Consider the following 19,580-nt stretch of genomic DNA (forward strand, 5'->3'; position numbering starts at 1 on the left):
TGCGTGCACTTTTCGTGGCATTACACGTGTATTTTTTGAGCATGCCCGTTTGAGCAGTATAAAAAGTATTGAAAAGTATAACAAAACAACGGGCAGATGGGGAGTGTCTGATGATTGCATATAGCGCCGAACTTACTGCTCTTTACTATTCTCTCCTCTGCGTGCCCTCGAGTACAAAAGAAACAGAATACAGATGCGCTATAGCTCTGCGTTGTACCACGATGCATACTAACGCCCCCCCCCTAAGGTTCTGATACACAAACGCTGGCGAAGCTGCCTTCTTCGTATCTCACCGTCACTTGATTTTCTTTTTATTCAGTTTTATTGAGTGTTCCTGCCAGTCCCCGCATGTTGCTGTATGCTGGATAGAGAGAAGTGTGTACACTGCTTCTTACAGGAAAAGGCGATGGAAAAAGTGCACTTGAATAAAAGTGCACTTTTGTTATACTTTTACACCAATATATGTTCCTGTGTTTGAACGACACGGGCAGATGGGGAGTGTCTGATGATTGCATATAGCGCCGAAGTTACTGGTCTTTACCATTCTTTCCTCTGCATGTCCTGTAGTACAAAAGAAAAAGCATACAGCAACATGCGGGGACTGGCAGGAACACTCAATAAACGAAAAGCAAGTGACGGTGAGATACGAAGAAGGCAGCTTCGCCAGCCTTTTTTTTGTGTCAGAACCGGGGGTTTAGTGAAAACAGCCGTGTCAGATGGGGTTGTATGGATTGATTCTGAACGCGACTGAGAGAGTGAAAAGTGAATAAAAAAAAAAAGCTAACCTTTACAAGGATCATAAACTGCACGGCTGTTACAGACTGAAATCAAATGTATGCTTTTATTGTAAAACAGTAAGACAAGAGCAGTTTACTTCTCAAAACGGAGGGGCGCAGGATCGAACCCGCGACACCTTGATTCCCAAGCGGGGCTGAGTCTATTGAGCCACGGAGTCAGTTACAGTAAACTGGTGTCAATGTCGCATGTTAAGGCGGCTTTTTGTTTCTGCAGTTATATGTTTGAATAAAAGTGCAATTGTGTTATTCTTGTGAAAATGTTTCTTTGCTATTTGGACTTCAGGCTTCATACATTATATAGTTTATGCCTACATTTTGTCATCTACTACTAGAATATAAAAAAGTTTCTGTTTTAACAATGTGTTGACACAGATTACTGTAGAAACGGAACAGACATGAAATGCGTGTGTTCCAAACAACGATCTATTATTTCCACTCTAAAACTCCACTTCACTCCCCAGATACTCAATCAAGGCATGAGCTGAGAGAAGTTCGTGCACGTTCTAAATTGGTGGGGGGATGGAATAGCCGACTTCTCTTTATCAGCACATTTAGAAGACAAAGGGCGCTGGCGGAGAGGTGTGAAGGGATTTAAGAAGCAGTTTAAGGTGGGACGGAATTACGAGTTTTTCGTAGGCTCTGGTAATTCTAGTGTTAAATGATGGTTTTATTATTTAGGGAGAAAAAAAATCCAAACCTACATGGCCCTGTGTGAAAAAGTAATTGCCCCCTTGTTAAAAAATAACCTAACTGTGGTGTATCACACCTGAGTTCAATTTCCGTAGCCACCCCCAGGCCTGATTACTGCCACACCTGTTTCAATCAAGAAATCACTTAAATAGGAGCTGCCTGACACAGAGAAGTAGACCAAAAGCACCTCAAAGCTAGACATCATGCCAAGATCCAAAGAAATTCAGGAACAAATGAGAACAGAAGTAATTGAGATCTATCAGTCTGGTAAAGGTTATAAAGCCATTTCTAAAGCTTTGGGACTCCAGCGAACCACAGTGAGAGCCATTATCCACAAATGGCAAAAACATGGAACAGTGGTGAACCTTCCCAGGAGTGGCCAGCCGACCAAAATTACCCCAAGAGCACAGAGACAACTCATCCGAGAGGTCACAAAAGACCCCAGGACAACGTCTAAAGAACTGCAGGCCTCACTTGCCTCAATTAAGGTCAGTGTTCACGACTCCACCATAAGAAAGAGACTGGGCAAAACGGCCTGCATGGCAGATTTCCAAGACGCAAACCACTGTTAAGCAAAAAGAACATTAGGGCTCGTCTCAATTTTGCTAAGAAACATCTAAATGATTACCAATACTTTGGGAAAATACCTTGTGGACTGATGAGACAAAAGTTGAACTTTTTGGAAGGCAAATGTCCCGTTACATCTGGCGTAAAAGGAACACAGCATTTCAGAAAAAGAACATCATACCAACAGTAAAATATGGTGGTGGTAGTGTGATGGTCTGGGGTTGTTTTGCTGCTTCAGGGCCTGGAAGTCTTGCTATGATAGATGGAACCATGAATTCTACTGTCTACCAAAAAATCCTGAAGGAGAATGTCTGGCCATCTGTTCGTCAACTCAAGGTGAAGCGATCTTGGGTGCTGCAACAGGACAATGACCCAAAACACACCAGCAAATCCACCTCTGAATGGCTGAAGAAAAACAAAATGAAGACTTTGGAGTGGCCTAGTCAAAGTCCTGGCCTGAATCCAATTGAGATGCTATGGCATGACCTTAAAAAGGCGGTTCATGCTAGAAAACCCTCAAATAAAGCTGAATTACAACAATTCTGCAAAGATGAGTGGGCCAAAATTCCTCCAGGCTGTAAAAGACTCACTGCAAGTTATCGCAAACGCTTGATTGCAGTTATTGCTGCTAAGGGTGACCCAACCAGTTATTAGGTTCAAGGGGCAATTACTTTTTCACACAGGGCCATGTAGGTTTGGATTTTTTTTCTCCCTAAATAATAAAACCATCATTTAAAACTGCATTTTGTGTTTACTTGTGTTATATTTGACTAATGGTTAAATCTGTTTGATGATCAGAAACATTTTGTGTGACAAATATGCGAAAGAATAAGAAATCAGGAAGGGGGCAAATAGTTTTTCACACCACTGTATATATATGTGTGTGTATATGTGTATATATATATATATATATATATATATATATATGTGTGTCTATATATATATATATATATATATATATATATATATATATATATATATATATATATATATATATATATATATATATATATATATATATATATATATATATATATATATATATATATATATATATATATATATATATATATATATATATATATATATATATATATATATATATATATATATATATATATATATATATATATATATATATATATATATATATATATATATATATATATATATATATGTGTGTGTAGTGAAGCAGCCTTTACACAGCTTCTCCGCTGTTTTATAAACGAACAACATATAAGGCCATCTATTTTCCTTGCTTTGCCAAGGAAGCTGCCTTTTTATTTAATCCACGCGTTCTCCGCTGTTTTATTGTTCGTTTATTACGATTGTTATAGTTCTCTTTATATAGCACGTTGTCAGTTCAGCACTCTGGTTGTAATATGACGAAGCTGCGCGAGCTCACTCTTGAGAATGCAACGTATAGTTGTCCATGAAAAAAGCAATCTTGCCTGAAATCAATGGCAACCTTTTGTAGGGTCTGTCCCTGAGACTTATTATTTGTCATCGCTCAGCAGAGCCTTATTAGAAATTGGAGGCATCTGAATTGAAATGGGAGATCAGAGGGTATAACGGGGATGCGAGGAATACATTGAGTGTGGAGAAACTCTAGAGACAGTGTGTGTATTAACTTGTGGATTTTTCTGTGAGTATTTGGTGGCAGGGTGAGGAAGTTGCTTCCGCAAGGCCGCATTAGCTGTGGATCTCAGCTCGGAGCATATTCTTTTCCTACCTTGTCAATTGTGTAATGCGTTTTTTGAACAGGTTTGATGCATGGAAGTGATTACTCATACTGCGTTCAGTCAGTTCAAGTGAGCTGCTCTCTTGTGTGATGTTGCGATGTCCAAGGCTTTATTTAATGTCAGCTAAGACTCGGCACTTAAACGTTTCTCGCTACAGCAATTTTAACTCCGTTACAAAGTGATCCAAAGTCTCGTTTATACCTCGTGTCTTCTCATTAAACTTGTATCTCACGAATAAAGTATTCGACGAAGGCATGACAAAGGGCAGCGGGAGCGTGTCCATAAACATAGTTTAAACCTGCGGTTTACACCGTGCTTTGTTTCCGCAGTAGCTGCACTTATGAATAAGCTTGTATGCATTTTTCTATAACGCTCTTTGGGAGCTCTTCCTTGTTTTCTACGTACTGCATTCACAGTCATTTCACGTGATTATGTGGGAGGCGTGATGAGACACGCAGCTCCGCCCCCCTCGGCCATCGAGTCCATTACAGTATATGGAGAAAAATAGGTTCCAGTTATGACCATTACGCATAGAATTTCGAAATGAAACCTGCCCAACTTTTGTAAGTAAGCTGTATGGAATCAGCCTGCCAAATTTCAGCCTTCTACCTACACAGGAAGTTGGAGAATTATTGATGAGTGAGTGAGTGAGGGCTTTGCCTTTTATTAGTATATATATATATATATATATATATATATATATATATATATATATATATATATATATATAGATACATAGATAGAGATATATATATACAGATAGATATGAGAACAACACTCATATCAATGACAAAACAATTACATTAACAACCATGTTACGTTATTTTAAAATTTTTTCCTTTTCTTTTCGTACCTTCTTTAACACACTACTTCTCATGCAAGCTGGTATTCTGCTATATATATATATCTATATAGTTTTAAGATCCATCCGCGGTCTCCTAATCGCAAGCATGCGTGGCAAGACGCCCCCCCTCCAAACCAGCCCCCTTGGCCCGAAGCTGTCAGGATGGGCGGACCAAACCGAGAGGTTGTGGATACGTGAGAGGGCATCGGCGTTGGCCTGAAGGCCGCTGTGGCGATAAGTGACCGTGAACTTATAAGGCTGTAAGTCCAGGAACCACCTGGTGACCCGCGGGTTTGACTCTTTATGTAGGGACATCCACTGCAATGCGGCATGGTCAGTCACCAGAGTGAACTCGCGACCCAACAGGTAGTACCGGAGATAAGTCACGGCCCACTTTATGGCCAGGGCTTCCCTCTCCACCGCCGCATACCGGGTCTCCTGGTCCAGCAGTTTCCGGCTCAGGTACATTACGGGGTGTTCAACACCATCGATACTTTGGCTCAACACGGCGCCTAAGCCTGTGTCCGAAGCATCGGTCTGGAGGATAAAAGGAGCTCCAAAATCCGGAGTCCTCAACACAGGTGCGGACATTAGGGCCTTCTTTAAGTCACTGAATGCATGTTCCACCGCATCGTTCCATACCACGTGGAGGGGAGCGCCTTTCTTTGTTAAATCAGTCAAGGGTGCTGCCCTTTCGGAGAAACGGGGTATGAACTGGCGGTAGTACCCGGCCAGCCCCAAGAAAGCCTGCACCTGTCTCTTGGTACTCGGACGGGGCCATTCGAGGATGTCTTTAACTTTGGAACATTGTGGTCTCACCTGTCCTCGTCCCACCAGATAGCCTAAATACTTAGCCTCCTTTAAGCTAAAGAAATATTTGCGGGGGTTAATACGGAGGCCAGCTTTAGCCAATGTCGCGAGGACCGCTGAGACCCGCAATAAATGTTCCTCCCAGGTGCCGGAATAGATGACTCCGTCATCCAGGTAGGCGGCACTATAGGACTGGTGGGATTTCAACACTCTATCCACCAGACGTTGAAAGGTCGCTGGGGCCCCGTGAAGCCCAAATGGGAGGACCTTATATTGCCAATGACCACTAAGGGTGCTAAAGGCTGTTTTTTCTTTCGCGGATGCCGTTAAAGGAATCTGACAATACCCTTTCGACATGTCAAGGGTAGTCAAGTATCTAGCGGCACCCAGCCGCTCGAGAAGGTCATCAATGCGGGGCATCGGTAAGCATCGAACTTGGAGACCTGATTCAGACGTCTAAAGTCATTACAGAACCTCAAGGAGCCGTCTGGCTTGGAAACAAGGACGATAGGACTGGACCAGGGGCTATTACTTTCCTCAGTAATGTCCATATCCAACATCCGTTGCACCTCCAGTTCCACTTCGGCGCGTTTTGCCTCCGGGAGTCGGTAGGGCCTCTTCCGGATGATCATCCCGGGTTCTGTGACTATATCGTTTGCAATCAGTGTGGTCCGACCGGGTGTCTCGCTCACCACTTCAGGTATGAGTCTGAGTATAGTCTGAGTTATTTCCCACCGTTGTGAGGGGGTCAGCTCTTCCCCGAGGTTAAGGGCGTTTACTTCAGCGAATAGGGAGAGGGACCTAGTAGCATTGGGAGACTCTTCCCGGTCTTTCCAAGGCTTTAATAAGTTTACGTGATAGATCCTCTCGGTCGGTCGACGATTAGGTTGGAGGACCAAATAGTCGACGAGCCCTTTTCTCTCCTTAACCTCGTATGGCCCATGCCAATGAGCTAGCAGCTTGGAATGGGAGGTGGGAACGAGTACCATCACTCGATCCCCCGGGCGGAACTCTCGGAGGACGGAGTTACGGTTGTAACACCGGGCCTGCGCTGCCTGCGCACGAGTCACGTGATCCTTTAGGATAGGCCTGATTTTTGCGAGCCTGTCCCATAGTTGCACAACATACTCCAACACATTAGAGGAGGGCAGGGGCTCGGCCTCCCAGCCCTCTTTTAGGATGTCAAAAAGTCCCTGGGGTTGTCGCCCATACAATAATTCAAAAGGGGAGAAGCCTGTGGAAGCCTGGGGTACCTCCCGGTAGGCAAAAAGGACGAGTGGTAGGAGTTGGCCCCAATTCTTGTGTGGACACTTTTTCTCTAGTGTCATTTCTTGTGACTGAAGACAGAGAGATATAATTAAAATTAGTAAAAAATATTTTATTAATACACACCAGGCAAAGGTAAGAATGACAGAGAAGCACAGTCCTAGGACACCTGCCCTTCATCTGCACCCAGGTGTCGGTGTCCTAAATCTTTTATAATGCTAAGCGCAAAATTTTACCTTATGACTTTAGTTGCACAAGAATTTCAAGACATTACATCTTTACAATAGTTTTGTTTGGATCAGTAGTTACACAATTTTAAAGGTCATCAGTTGGGCACTTGTAACTTCTTGTTCGTTACAGAAAACAGAAGCTGCACTTGTCGCAAGACAGACTTCTCGTGGCCCTTGGCACGCACACCAGATTTGATCAATAACTGATTTTTATTTTTCCACATTCCCCTTTTTATCAATCTGGGCATGATAAAATAGTGAAGAAAATTCAGAAGGCGGAGGTAAGGGATGGGGAAGGAGGAGGAGAGGGGGAAAGGGATGAGGAAACTGAAGAGGCAATTTGGAGCATATGTTCCTCGTGTAGCATATAGGCCTTGGCTATAGAAGCAGTGAAATATTTGGATATTATATAGCGAATAAGAGGAACAATGCAACATCCGATAAGTAAAAGGACAATGAATACTACTGCCAAAGAAATAAATACTGATTTTAGCCTTTGGCCCCATGACCCAAAGGTGGATATGAACCATCGATCCCAAGGGTCAGAAATGCCTGAGTTAGTGGCAAGTTCATTGGAAAGAGATGTTAGGCTGGCTAGTGCTCGAGTAATGGACCCATCAGGTGCAGTATTATTAGGGATATATGTACAACAAGCATCACCAAACATAGCACATACTCCACCTTTTCAGCAAGTAACATATCTAGGGCCAAACGATTTTGCCAAGTCATTAGGGAGGTACGATCTAATTGTTCATGAATACCTTCTATAGCATTTCTAGTAAAATTAAGGAAACGCTGCTGGTTATAATATAAGTAATTAATCCAGTCAACGTTTTTATTAATGGCAATCTGAGGTATGATAGATTCAAATCCAGCTGCTACCTGATCCCTTGCTTTAAACTTATCTGGGACTCCTCTGGGAACTCCTATAGAATCAATATATACTCCTGGGCCGTGCAGGGAGAAGCTGGAGGAAGAGTCTGGGAGGGAACGGGTTCAGGAAGGAAGTGGAGAGCTGGGAATTAGGGGTGATACAGAGAGTGTGAAGAGGGTAGGATAATAATCGAAAGGGCATAACTAGCTGTACAGGGGCACAAGTGCCAGACCAATCGAAAGGCAAGATATCAAACAGTTTTGACCTCGGCACATCCACCAAATATCAGATCTAGGGGTAGTTTGGGAAAGCAAAAATTTTGAAAGAGTGGAATTAAAAGAGGTGGAATTGACATGGAAGGTTTGGGCAGAAGGAAGAAGGTAATTCTCCTACCCAAGCAGTTCCATTTGATTTAAAACATGTGAAATTTCCTTCATGGGACTGAAACATGAGGGTAGTCATATGACGAATGGGGGGAAAAAGAACAGATAAAGCAACGCAATTGGAATCAATAGAAGTTTTGGACGTAGTAAATAAGTAGAGAAGACAAGGCAGACCAGTAGGGTCAGAAATGTTAGATAGTGGGAAAGGGACTGTTGCTAGAGAAGAACGTGCTTGTTAAGGTGGTTAGATTCAAAGCCTGAACTAGGGTTTTTCCTCACTCGGATGCAGTAGTCAAAAACTAAGTAGGAAAGGGGACAGAGGAGAGGGAGCAGGTGTCTTGACCTTAATTTGAAAGAGTCCTCGGGATCATGACCACTTGCATATGCAGCTAAGACATAAGTTCCTGAATCATGCAAAGAAGGATTCTTTAGAGTAATGATTAATGGGTTACACTGATTCTTAGCACACTCATGAGAGGCATGTCCCTTTAAAATAGAGAATCGAGTCTTTAGGCCATACTGAGTAGCCTGCCAGGGTTCATAACCCCAGTCATTTGGTCCTGTGTTTGCAAACACATCACTCCAGAAGCCACATTCAGAGTCAGATGAAGCAAAACTTGAGTCAGAGTCATAAACCGGGTAGCTCACACAGACATATTTGTCAGGCCATTCCCATTGCTCCTGTCTGCCAGTACAGGGAACAATTGCACAAAAGTCAACCTGGAATGAGGCAGTTTCCTCAACCTGGAAAGTCAGTGTCACCCGTGAAGTGGATAATGGAAGAAAAAACAACAAGAGTATGTATATTATGGGTGCCATCTTTTGCAGTGCGAAGCGTGAATCCAGGCGGGCAATCCTTCAACCTTTACAGCGTGTGGTGTGGACAAAAAACTTGGAACGGTCCTTCCACCTAGGCTGATGCCAATGTTTCCTCCGGGTGTCTCAACCAGGATCCAGGTGCCCAAGGGAATCGGCGAGTCCTTAGATGGAGGGCTGGTTCTCCAAGCCTGATTAACCTGCTCGTGGACTTCCTTCAGGGACGCCGGAGGCCTGTAAGACTAGAGAGAAGATCATTGTCCACGGTATGCAGGTTCACATTTCCTATAACCATGCCAACGGGCATGGGTCGTCCGGTCAGGATTTCAAACGGCGATAGCCCCAATTGCCGGTGTGTCCGCCCCTCAATCCCATTAAAGCCAGGGGTAAAGCATCTGGCCAGGATAAATTGGTTTGTTCACAAATTTTTGCAAGCTTAGCTTTTAGGGTGCCATTGCATCGTTCCACAATACCCCTACTTTGTGGATGGTATTTGCAGTAATGATGTACATTGATCTGTAGCCAGGTAGTCAATTCATTTATAATGGAATTCACAAAGTGAGTACCATTATCTGTCTGTAGCTTTTGCGGGATGCCCCATCTTGGAATAATTTCTTTAATTAGTGCTTTAGCAACCGTTTTGGCATCATTGTGTTTTGAAGGGAAAGCTTCTACCCATCGGGAGAACACATCGACAATCACAAGGCAATATCGGTAACCTTTAGACGGTGTTAGTTCAATAAAATCCATTTGGAGGTGTTCAAACGGACCCATTGGGTTAGGAGTAACGGCGGGACTTACCTGAGTGCCTTTTCCTACATTAAACCTTTGACATAATGCACAGCGTCTACAGAATTGCTCTGCATATGTAGAGAAGCCTACAGCTTCCCAATGTTTTTCAACATCTTGAACCATGGCATCTTTCCCAGCATGGTCGAGGCCATGGGCTATTTTGCCATACCTGGAAAAGAAGCTTTTGGGAGAAAAGGTTTGTTAGTTTGCTGATGAGTCCAGACTCCATCAGAGAGGGATCCTTCTTTGGACCACTTTTTCTTTTCAATGTCCGTGGCTGCACTCTGTAAAGAAATAATTTGATTATCAGGGTCCTTGTCATTTCTCTGTTGGAATAAAGAGATTGGTGTGTTACTGTATGCAGCCTTTTTAGCAAAGTAATCTGCCAATTCATTTCCTTTGCTGACAGGTCCTGTTTTCCTGTGTGAGCTTGACATTTAACAATCGCTAGCTTTGATGGTTTAGTTATGGCTTCCAAGAGGGATTCGATTAACTTTTGATGTTGGATGGGCTTGCCAGTACTGGTCTTAAATCCCTCAATTTCCATAATGCCCCATGATCATGGCAGACTCCAAAGGCATATCTGGAATCTGTATAAATTGTTATGATTTTTCCTTCGACAGCTGACATGCTCGGGTGAGCGCTATTAATTCAGCTGCTTGTGCACTTAAACTTGATGAAATTCGATTTGCTTCCAGCAGGCGGTCCCCTTGGACCACTGCGTAACTAGTTGAGGGTGCTCCGTTTTCCAATCGCAAAGAACATCCGTCTACAAAAATATTTTCTCCAATTTCTAAAGGTGTTTCCTGTAGATCTACTCGAGGCTTTACAACCTTTGCTATTTCTGTATGGCAATTATGCGGTTCGCCATCGTTATTTGTTGGCAACAGGGTGGCTGGATTTAAAGTGGAGCATCTTTCAATTGTGACGTTTGACAAAGTACAGAGTACATTCTGATAGTGTATTGCCCTAGCAGTAGTGAGATGGGAGGTCTTAGCCTGTACTAAAATGGAATGTACAGCGTGAGGCACCTTTACTGTTAGGGGCTCATGAGCACTATATCTGTACTGGCTAGCACAGCTTCTGTTGTGGCAGCCACAGCCCTAAGGCAAGGCGGAAGTGCTGCGGCCACAGGATCCAATTTTTTTGAAAAATAAGCTATTGGCCTTTGTTTATCCCCATGTAATTGTGTTAAAACTGCATTCATATATCCCCCCTTTTCGTCCACGAACAGAGTAAAGGGACGAGAAAAGTCCGAAGGCCCAAGGCTGGTGCCACCGAAAGTGCATTTTTTAAGTCACAGAGAGCCTTCTCAGCCTGCTCGGACCATTGCACCTGACCAGAAAGAGGAAGGCCAGGGGTGTTTGCTAAATTTTGTAACGGCTGTGCTCTTTCAGTGAAATTCAAAATCCATTGCCGGCAGTAACCCAGAATGCCCAATACAGACATAACCTGTTGTTTTGTGACAGGTCTGGGAAGATTTTGAATGGTGTTAATGCGATCGCTAGAGAGAGCTCTTGTTCCATTTGTGATGTCATGACCTAAATATTTTACAGTTGTTTGAATTAATTGCAATTTAGCCTTTGAAACTTTATGTCCATTGTCCCCCAGAAACTGCAGTAGTTTTTAGTGTCTTGCACAATCTTCTTCAGTAGCACTGCATAACATAATATCATCTACATACTGTATTAATGTACTACCTCGGTCTGGCCAGAACCCTTCTAAATTTTGAGCAAGCGCTTGTCCATACACACAAGGGGCTTCAGTATATCCCTGAGGCATGACAGTCCATGTCCAACGGCGGCTTTGGAAAGTAAAAGCAAACCAGAATTGCGAGTCAGGGTGTACAGGGATAGAGAAAAAAGCATTGGCTAAATCAATTACTGAAAAATAACGAGCAGAGGGAGGGATTGCAGAAAGAATAGTGGAAGGATTAGGTACAATAGGAGCTCTAGGAAAGATTGCAGCATTCACTTGTCGTAAGTCTTGAACAAAACGCCATGAACCGTCAGCCTTTTTTACAGGTAAAATGGGAGAATTAACTGGAGAATATTTAATTGGAATAATCGCACGCTTCACAAGATCGGAATGTAGGCGGAGATGCCAGCCTCTGCTTCAGGAGACAGAGGATACTGGGCACGTGCGGACGGAAAGAAGATTTAGGGTAGATCACCAGAGGCTCACAATGGGCTATCCTTCCATAATCATTTTTACCCTGAGACCACAAAGAGTCAGGAAGCGCTGAGAGCCAAGAAGGGAAGTAGTTTGCAATGACAACGCAGAAAGGGAAGTGCAGCATAATGTACGATGTACTAAAAAATCAGTTTGAAGCACAACTTTAGTTATTAAATGGTCTGAGGTATCAAAACACCTGAAGCAACATGTACCCAGTCTGTTCTATTAAGACATTGTTCTACCCATGGTCCGATTTCCACCCAATGGACAGTGCTTGATTTAGCTAAAGAAATATGAGGTAAAAAATATTCTGTGAATATGTAAGATGTACAAATGCAGCAGCTTTTGTGGGGGAAATGAAAATGCAGGGGATGTGAAGGGTTTCGGGCAGGTACCTGATGAAAGAAAAGATTCTAGCCAGGGGTGTCTACTTCTATAGGGAAATATTGGGCAGTGCAATAGGGTGTCAGGGGCTTGGAGATTGGGAAACAAGCAGGAGGGAAATGAGTGAAGGGCTTTAAGAAGGATGGTGTGTGGGGAAACATTTCATTGAAATGGAGAGAGAAAGTTTTGTCATGAGATCCCTTCCTAAGAGGTTAACTGGACAGAGCTGATTTAAAAGAAATCAGTGTGTTAAAGTGGAATCACTGGAATGCAGCTGAACTCGAAGAATCTCTTGAGGCAGGGACCTCCTTCAGCGAAAGGGCTGAGCGCGTGGCTCCTGTGTCCACGAGGAAAACAGTTTCAGTGCCATTCACCAGCCAGCAAAGTCAATAATGGATCAGTCTCTGAATTATGGGTGAGCAAAGGTAGTTGAAGAGAAGGGCTGGGGATCCCTGCGGATTCCTATGTCCATGAAACATCAAATTGTTCAGGTGGTGGAGGAGGGGGTGGGCACTTGTGAGGGCAATTGCGGCAGAAGTGTCCCATTTCACCACACCCGTAACAAGCATATGGTGTAGCGTTTGGATCTGGAGGGGGAGGCAGCTGAGTGGATGATCCACTTGGATTAGGTAACATATATCCGCTACCTTGTCCCCGTCCACACCCTTGTCCCCGGAAAAATCCTCCACGTCCACGACTTCTGCCGGGAGTGGCCCCACCAGTGTAATAGTTCATTTGTGCTGCAATCAGCTTTGTCTGGGTGTCTGACTCTTTCTGCTTGCTCTGTTGTTCAGCATGCGCTGCGTGACGTTTACTTCCTCAAACGCGGCAGCCTCTCATCTAATACAGGATACCTTGTTTTGAATGTCGCTTCTAAGTCCGGAAACAAAAGAGGAACTGCAGTTTTAGTTCGGTTGTCTGGATTTTCAAGGCCGGAGTGTGTTGCCATTAACTCTTAAATTCAGTGTGCCCATTCATCTACTGTCTCTTTTTTTTCTGTTTGGCAGCCGAGATAAGAGACCAGTCTCTGCCTTTCTTATACTTGTCCTTAATATTATTTTAACATGTTCCCATTGCGTAATAAAGGGACCTTCATCCCGGCCCCGAGGCAACGCTCGTTCCACTGCCACGGGTTTCCGTTATGCTGTCCATGATTGACAGTCTCCCATGTGGTGCCAAGCTTTCTCCACAGCACCTGAGTCCATTCTGCGGCATTAGGCTTATACATATCATACAGCTGCTGTAATTGTTCTATGAATTTTTTAAACACACCGATGACTTTGGGATCAGGCAATTCGGACACAACGTCCTTCAGCTCTTGAATGTCTCAGTTACGATGTATCATTACAGTAGTGGGGTTATTAGCTCCTGCAGGTTGCATTGAATCATGTCGGGGGGGTTCTGGGATCTCAATCAGGGGCATTCCAATAAGGGGCCTGTGGGTTTGGGGACTTTAAGGGGATTGAAAGGTGGTGTTTTGATTAGGGGGCTGAAGGAATAGGGTTTGACTTCTAGTGCGTTGTGAAATGGAGGTTCTAGGATCGTGAAACCCACCTGCCGAACCCATTACGTTACTTTTGTCATTCCCCGGATCAGTGTGTAATGAGGGATCATAATGATATTCTTCAAAGAAACCAGACCCCAAGGGATCATCTTTTAATTCTGGTGCGGTTGGCGCTGGCTGGTGGAGGAACTGTGTATATATAACTTTTTTTTTCTAGTTCTAACTTTCTGCAGCCAATAATTCATTTCTGTACTGCCTTTAAATTACAATCTTTAATAACCAACTCCCATCTGTCATACATAACACATACCTCTATTACAACATCCTCATACACTTCTACATACAACACCCTTGTGCATTTCTACATAATATTTTTCTAATTTCCTGAATTTCACTTGCGTCTTCTGTCCCTTCTAATGTCCACCGCTCTGCTTATTCCATTTTTTACATGCCCTTTTAAAATCCAATCCTGTGTTTTTCTCTATTAACTTTCTAGGTGACCCTTTTTTGTGCGGCGTCTGCTGATCCTCCGAAAACAATCCTTCCAGCATAAAGACTTGAACCCGGGGCCGGTTGGCAGGCTTGCTGTTATGTATTCCCATTTTTTCCTTTGCTTTTCCCCCCCGAGCCCTGTGCCAGATTTATCTTTCTATCCTTGTCCTACTCGTCCCCTGTCCGATGAACTATTGGAATGCTGAGTGTGCCACTCACCCGCCCCAACGTTCCTTTAATATTCCCAGGGAAGTATACTACACTATTTCCTACGTTACTGTCACAGTGCACGGTGAAAGCAAATATTTATTTCTAGTACGTACTTTTTATTACTCCCCTTGTTTTTTTTAACCTGTTATTCTTCTATTCTATGCTCTATCCTCTGTCCAATAGATTTGTCCGGGTTTATGGGTGTGCCACGCACCGGATCCCGTCCTAAATCCCCCTTTTTTTAATTCCCAGAGGATAGTGTTCTATACTATCTTTCCCAACAGGAGTGACCTAAAACAAGGTATTTCTTTTCCATTTACTATTCCCGGTCACTTTTTATACTCTACAGCAAGCCCGCCCCCAGCTTATCTTTTACGGAAACCTCCGGGTTACTTACCCCAGCCTGGGTGTTAGTCAGCTCTGTCAGGAAAATCCTTCTCAGTCACCGTGGTTGTACCAGAAGGAGACCGGGGACTCCTCACGCAGGAGTCGTCTCAGGACAGGGCAGTCCTAACTTTTATCGGAGCTGCTTACTCTGCTGCCGGTGTACACTGTAGCGGCAGTCTGCTTCAAGAAGACAGATCGCTGAGATCTTCCCGCTCGAGGAGTCAGCCGGCCGTCTCCTGCCCCACGTTGGGCGCCAGAAAACTGTGGACACTTTTTCTCTAGTGTCATTTCTTGTGACTGAAGACAGAGAGATATAATTAAAATTAGTAAAAAATATTTTATTAATACACACCAGGCAAAGGTAAGAATGACAGAGAAGCACAGTCCTAGGACACCTGCCCTTCATCTGCGCCCAGGTGTCGGTGTCCTAAATCTTTTATAATGCTAAGCGCAAAATTTGACCTTATGACTTTAGTTGCACAAGAATTTCAAGACATTACATCTTTACAATAGTTTTGTTTGGATCAGTAGTTACACAATTTTAAAGGTCATCAGTTGGGCACTTGTAACTTCTTGTTCGTTACAGAAAACAGAAGCTGCACTTGTCGCAAGACAGACTTCTCGTGGCCCTTGGCACGCACACCAGATTTGATCAATAACTGATTTTTATTTTTCCACACTTGCCATCGGCGCTGACTACCTTGCGAAGCATCTGTTTGAGTGTCTGATTAAAGCGTTCCACCAATCCATGTGTTTGGGGGTGGTAGACAGACGTCTTTAGGTGCTTTATCCGGAGTAATCTGGCAACTTCCTTGAACGTATCCGAAGTGAATGGAGTACCCTGGTCCGTGAGGACTTCTTTGGGAATACCCACTCTTGAAAACAAATTAACTAATTCCCGTGCGATGTTTTTTGTATTAGCGGAGCGCAGGGGAACCGCCTCTGGGTATCGGGTTGCATAATCAACCATGACTAGTATGTATTTGTAGCCACGGTTTGAGGGTTCAAGGGGTCCCACTAAATCGACCGCTATTCTGTCAAAGGGAACGTCTATTAATGGGATAGGTACGAGAGGAGCGCGGTCCCTCCTAGGAATCTGGCGAATCTGACATTCCGGACAGGACTGACAGAAACGCCGGACCTCCTTGTTGATCCCGGGCCAGTAAAAGCGGACTTTGACTCTCTCCAATGTTTTTTTGGCCCTGAGGTGGGCGCCTAAGAGGTGGGCATGCGCTAGTTCACACACCTCCCGCCGGAAGGTACGTGGTACTAGCAGCAACTTCCTAACCTCACCCTCGTGAGTTGCCACCCGATACAACAGATCATTTTCTAACACAAAGAAGGGCTCGCGTGGCATGGAACCGTCAGCGTGTGTGCTACCAGGAAGAACAACTGCATTCCGGGCACAGCATAGGGAATCGTCATTCCACTGTTCTCTTTTAAATGACGCAGGCGTGGACCGAAACTGATGGTCCAAGTTGCTAAATGGATCTTGAGAAGGGCTTGGCGGAAGTGTTCCCCGGCTTGTCCCTTCCCCGGTGGATGTTTCCGGTTCAGAGGACATTGCTCGAGAAACATTTCCCGACGTGCCTGCGCCATCTTGGCTTGCCCCTGAGCATGGCGTGGAGACCGCCGGGAAGGGTGCTTCGTCCCCTCATTGCTAGACCTAAGGAAGCTCCGGGAGCGGTGTTCGTCTTACCGCAGTTAATTTGTGACCAGTCCCGTCCCAAGATTACCAGATAGGGGGGTTCAGGCAGCACCGCGACCATCAAAGTGGAAACCTGCCCCTTCCAGGTAATGTAGCACCAGGCGGAACGATACGATCTGGTCTCCCCGTGTACACAGGTGACTTGTAAATGCTGTGTAAGCCACTGTCGCAGTAACACGAAACGGCGAGCAACAATGGTAATGTTACTGCCGGAGTCGAACAAAGCCACCACCAAGTGCCCATTTAACAACACCATTTCCGTGTTCGGACTTGCCAGCGGGTGAGACGGAGTACAGTACCTTTCTCTAGAAGCCCAGGTGCAGCCCATCAGCTCCGTTGTTGTGTTGAGTGGACAGGTCGGTAGTAGATGGCCGGTCTCCCCACACTTGTAACAGCGCAGAGAGGCCGGCTTCTCTTTGGATCTTTGTGGCGCTTCCGCAGCGCGTCGAGAGGGCTCGGGGTGGGCCACCCGTCCCTGTCGGTTCCCACGCGCTTGCCGTTCAGACCCCCCGGCTTGGTAGGCCGCTAGTTCACGCTCCAAGACCTCCAGGAGACCTGACATGTCCGTGTATGGATGGCACCGGACCTGCTGGGCGAGAGAGTTAGGCAGGGCATTAACCAGGCCTTCACAGGCCACCTGCTCGACCACTTTTCTGGCTTGGGGGCCTTCAGGCCGTAGCCATCGCCCAATCTTTCCCCAGAACTCGAATGCCTGCGCTCGGGCCGGCTTCTCCGGGTCGAACTGCCAGGTTTTCCATTCAGCCGCCTGCTGGCCCGGCGTTGTGCCGTAGCGTGCCAGGATCTCCTGTTTCAGGACGTCGTCCTTGGCGGCCTCCTCCTTGGGGAGGTCATAGTAAGCGCGTTGCGCGGGTCCCTTCAGGTGGGGCGCCAGGATGGACGCCCACTCGGACCGCTGCCACTCGTTCCGGGTGGCCGTCCTCTCGAAGATGCCGAGGTACGATTCGACATCATCGGCCTCTGTCATAGGCACTAGGGGTGGAGGCGTGAGGCGCGGTGGGTCAGGTCTTGCTCTCCGGGCCTCGGCCAGCTGGGCCTTCGTTTGCTCCAACTCCCGGTTGGTCGCAGCCTGTGCTTGTTGCAGGGCGGCGATTTGGGCACTCATTCCCTGGAGTACCGTGTTCAAGTCATGTCCTTCAGACATATTTATCGGACAATTATCCTGCCGGCTACGCCAATGTAAAAGATGCAAAAGGAGGCAACAAAAAGGTTTGGGGTTTTCCGGCCCCTTATATTGTCGACACTCCAGAACTTTTTTCCAAAGAAAAATAATGGTCATACATAAACAAAAACAAGTTTCATGCGCGACACCATGCTAGGCATCGCGGCCATTTTTATATGGGAGGAGCCGGAAGTGCAGGGATGATGGGACTGGTGACGTCATTGAAGATGGCGGAGGAAGGGCGGAAGTGTTCGTACTGCGGGCAAGGTCTTTATGGCGGAGTGTCTTTAGTTCTGTAAAACAAAGTTAGTACCCCGCCATTCCCCGCCGGTGAACGTCCTTCGACGAGTTTTAAGATCCATCCGCGGTCTCCTAATCGCGCATGCGTGACAATATATATATATATATATATATATATATATATACTCACCTAAAGGATTATTAGGAACACCATACTAATACGGTGTTTGACCCCCTTTCGCCTTCAGAACTGCCTTAATTCTACGTGGCATTGATTCAACAAGGTGCTGAAAGCATTCTTTAGAAATGTTGGCCCATATTGATAGGATAGCATCTTGTAGTTGATGGAGATTTGTGGGATGCACATCCAGGGCACGAAGCTCCCGTTCCACCATATCCCAAAGATGCTCTATTAAGTTGAGATCTGGTGACTGTGGGGGCCATTTTAGTACAGTGAACTCATTGTCATGTTCAAGAAACCAATTTGAAATGATTCGAGTTTTGTGACATGGTGCATTATCCTGCTGGAAGTAGCCATCAGAGGATGGGTACGTGGTGGTCATGAAGGGATGGACATGGTCAGAAACAATGCTCAGGTAGCCCGTCGTATTTAAACGATGCCCAATTGGCACTAAGGGGCCTAAAGTGTGCCAAGAAAACATCCCCCACACCATTACACCACCACCACCAGCCTGCACAGTGGTAACAAGGCATGATGGATCCATGTTATCATTCTGTTTACGCCAAATTCTGACTCTACCATTTGAATGTCTCAACAGAAATCGAGACTCATCAGACCAGGCAACATTTTTCCAGTCTTAAACTGTCCAATTTTGGTGAGCTCATACAAATTGTAGCCTCTTTTTCCTATTTGTAGTGGAGATGAGTGGTACCCGGTGGGGTCTTCTGCTGTTGTAGCCCATCCGCCTCAAGGTTGTGCGTGTTGTAGCTTCACAAATGCTTTGCTGCATACCTCGGTTGTAACGAGTGGTTATTTCAATCAAAGTTGCTCCTCTATCAGCTTGAATCAGTCGGCCCATTCTCCTCTGACCTCTAGCATCAACAAGGTATTTTCGCCCACAGGACTGCCGCATACTGGATGTTTTTCCCTTTTCACACCATTCTTTGTAGACCCTAGAAATGGTTGTGCGTGACAATCCCAGTAACTGAGCAGATTGTGAAATACTCAGACCGGCCCGTCTGGCACTAACAACCATGCCACGCTCAAAATTGCTTAAATCACCTTTCTTTCCCATTCTGACATTCAGTTTGGAGTTCAGGAGATTGTCTTGACCAGGACAACACCCCTAAATGCATTGAAGCAACTGCCATGTGATTGGTTGATTAGATAATTGCATTAATGAGAAATTGAACAGGTGTTCCTAATAATCCTTTAGGTGAGTGTATGTATGTGTGTGTGTGTATATATATATATATATATATATATATATATATATATATATATATATATATCATTTAGAGAATCTGC

At 45.0% G+C, this 19,580-nt stretch overlaps 1 protein-coding gene across 1 annotated transcript in view; it reads left to right on the forward strand.

Annotated features, from left to right (window-relative positions):
* The window catches only part of LOC120534890 (putative ATP-dependent RNA helicase TDRD12), a 441,334-nt gene that overhangs the window by 119,960 nt on the left and 301,794 nt on the right, over positions 1 to 19,580 (forward strand). The window lies entirely within an intron of this gene.

Source organism: Polypterus senegalus, chromosome 9, assembly GCF_016835505.1.
Source record: "Polypterus senegalus isolate Bchr_013 chromosome 9, ASM1683550v1, whole genome shotgun sequence".
Lineage (NCBI taxonomy): Eukaryota > Metazoa > Chordata > Cladistia > Polypteriformes > Polypteridae > Polypterus > Polypterus senegalus.